The sequence below is a fragment of the Pteropus alecto genome, unplaced genomic scaffold (assembly GCF_000325575.1).
Source record: "Pteropus alecto unplaced genomic scaffold, ASM32557v1 scaffold744, whole genome shotgun sequence".
Taxonomy (NCBI): Eukaryota; Metazoa; Chordata; class Mammalia; order Chiroptera; family Pteropodidae; genus Pteropus; species Pteropus alecto.
This window is the reverse complement of record NW_006434863.1, coordinates 69,565-71,842: the sequence shown is the minus strand read 5'-3', so window position 1 is coordinate 71,842 and position 2,278 is coordinate 69,565.

The following is a 2,278-nucleotide window of genomic DNA, read 5'->3' as shown; positions in this document are numbered from 1 at the left end:
ATTTAAAGTATAGAGTTTAAATATACACCTTCTCTTTCCCAATAGAGCAATTACTAGAAACAGAAAAAGAGAGTAAATTTATAGATGAAAACTACAAGACAATTACAAAAAAAATAAATATTTAGCTTTTGTTCCTGAGTAACTTCATTTATTCAATGACATTAAGTGAAAATATACACTAGGCCAGGCACGGACTATGCCTTAGTTACTTATGGTGCTTTAGATGTTTCCTCTCTGCAAAGTGAGTTGTTTAAAGGAAGAAAGAATGTTGTTTAGTAGTCGTATATATATATTAAGAATGACCTTTAAAACAACCGTGATGCAAATCGATGCATTATGCAATATTTTTATATGCTATGATGGTCATATTAAATCAGTTTTCATAAATGGAAACTTATGTTGGGATTAAATGACATAATATCATAATTAAATTTCATAATTCCATAATATGATTAATGTTCCCATTGTATGAGGACAAACTATAAATGTTTGTTCAATCCATTCAGTATCTTTTGAGAGTCTACAGCATCCACTGTAGGTTATGCCTGGTACAACAGACAAATGCCTTATTGCCTTCTAAGCAAGCACTGTCCAAGAAAACACTTTTATTTCCAGGGTAGTTAAGGAGTTCTAAAAGCACACATAATAAGGTTGAAAACTATTCTAGTTTGAGATTCTTTAATTACTAGGAACACAAAACTCAAGCTTTAGTGGACATCATTGCAAAAAAAAAAAAGAAAAAAAGAAAAAAAAAAGAAAACGCCAGAAAATGGTTTTCAGAAATTATAGCCAGACTTCAAATACAGTTTATAAGTTAGATTTCTCACTGTGCTCTATGTGTTCTGTGCTCTCATTTTTCTGTATGCATACAGTTCATCCATCTCTCTGCAGACAAATTTTTTAATAGGACTCTTAATTTTGGTCTTTTTTGTGGTTTGGTGTTGCAATGGGCATTATCTATGGCCCATATTATTTGATCTTACAGCCTAAGTTCAAGTGCCCAAAACCATCTTACTAAATTTGTCTCTGTAGCTAAAATTCCAATTTCCCAAAGAAAGAAAACCAGACCATCCTAATTTGAATCAGGTGGATGGCCCTTGTACAATCACCATGGTCAAAACAAAGAATACATGATATACGAGCCTCTCTCTTCTGGTCTGTGATTCTGTCAAATAATCTAAACATAGAGTACATGCAGAAATAAAATAATGTACATCTTTAATATAACTATGAAAACAGAATATGGAAATGATCACTAACTATAGAGCTGTATCTTCCCATTTTTCTCCAATCCAAATTGAAATATTTTTCAATGACAACCTCTCGTTTTTATTCAAGAGGCAATTTTGAAACAAAAACTACCAAAATTAAAGATATGAATATGTCTGTATGTATGTACATATGTATATATAAATGCTCTATTTTTATTTTATTTCTTAGAAATTGTGAGCAAAAACTTGATGAAAATTGAACCTGGTATTTGAATTATACTATAAATTTAAACTTTATTTGAAAAACATCCCTCATAGAATGTGCATCTGGTCAGGCTTCACATTCTTGATACTTGATTATTAGCAGCCTCTTAGAGGATTTGAAAGGATTTGTAACTTCATTTAGACATATTGCTTTTTTTGTTTGTTTGTTTGCATTTGTTTTCATGTGACTAAATTTTCTATAGATGTCCTATTGGAGAATTTAAAGTGGAATATGGATAAACATAAATGGGAAATATATGCTGGTTTAATACTATGGAAGATATGTTTTTTGAAGTCCCAAGTAATAATTTATTCAGAATATTCTAGGTAGCAATGACCATGAAACATATCACAGGCTGCAGGCTGTGTTGAGTCTGTCAGCTTATTCTTGATTCTTAGGTGTAGAGTGATGTTACTAAAATACTTATGCTTATTCCTTTCCCTGTGCCTTTGCTCATGCTGAGTTCTCTGCCTGGGTTTTCCATACTATTTATTCAAGTTTCTTTACAAATCCAATTCTTTCATGAATCCTTTTCACAAATTCTTGCCCATAATTCTCTCTCACTTTCTCTTTCTTACTATCACTAATTATCTATAATGCCTATTTAAATACTAGATCATATAGTATGCTTTGTTTCATTACATATGGCTTTTTCCACTGACAATTTTTAAGTTTTTCTAAGGTTGAAATTCACTATCTAAATCTCTCTCCCTTCCTTATTTTTTCTTTCTCTCTTTTAATTTTCTGTGATAGGAAGACAGTGATAACAAATATTTCCTGTGTATGTACTATTTGCTTGTAA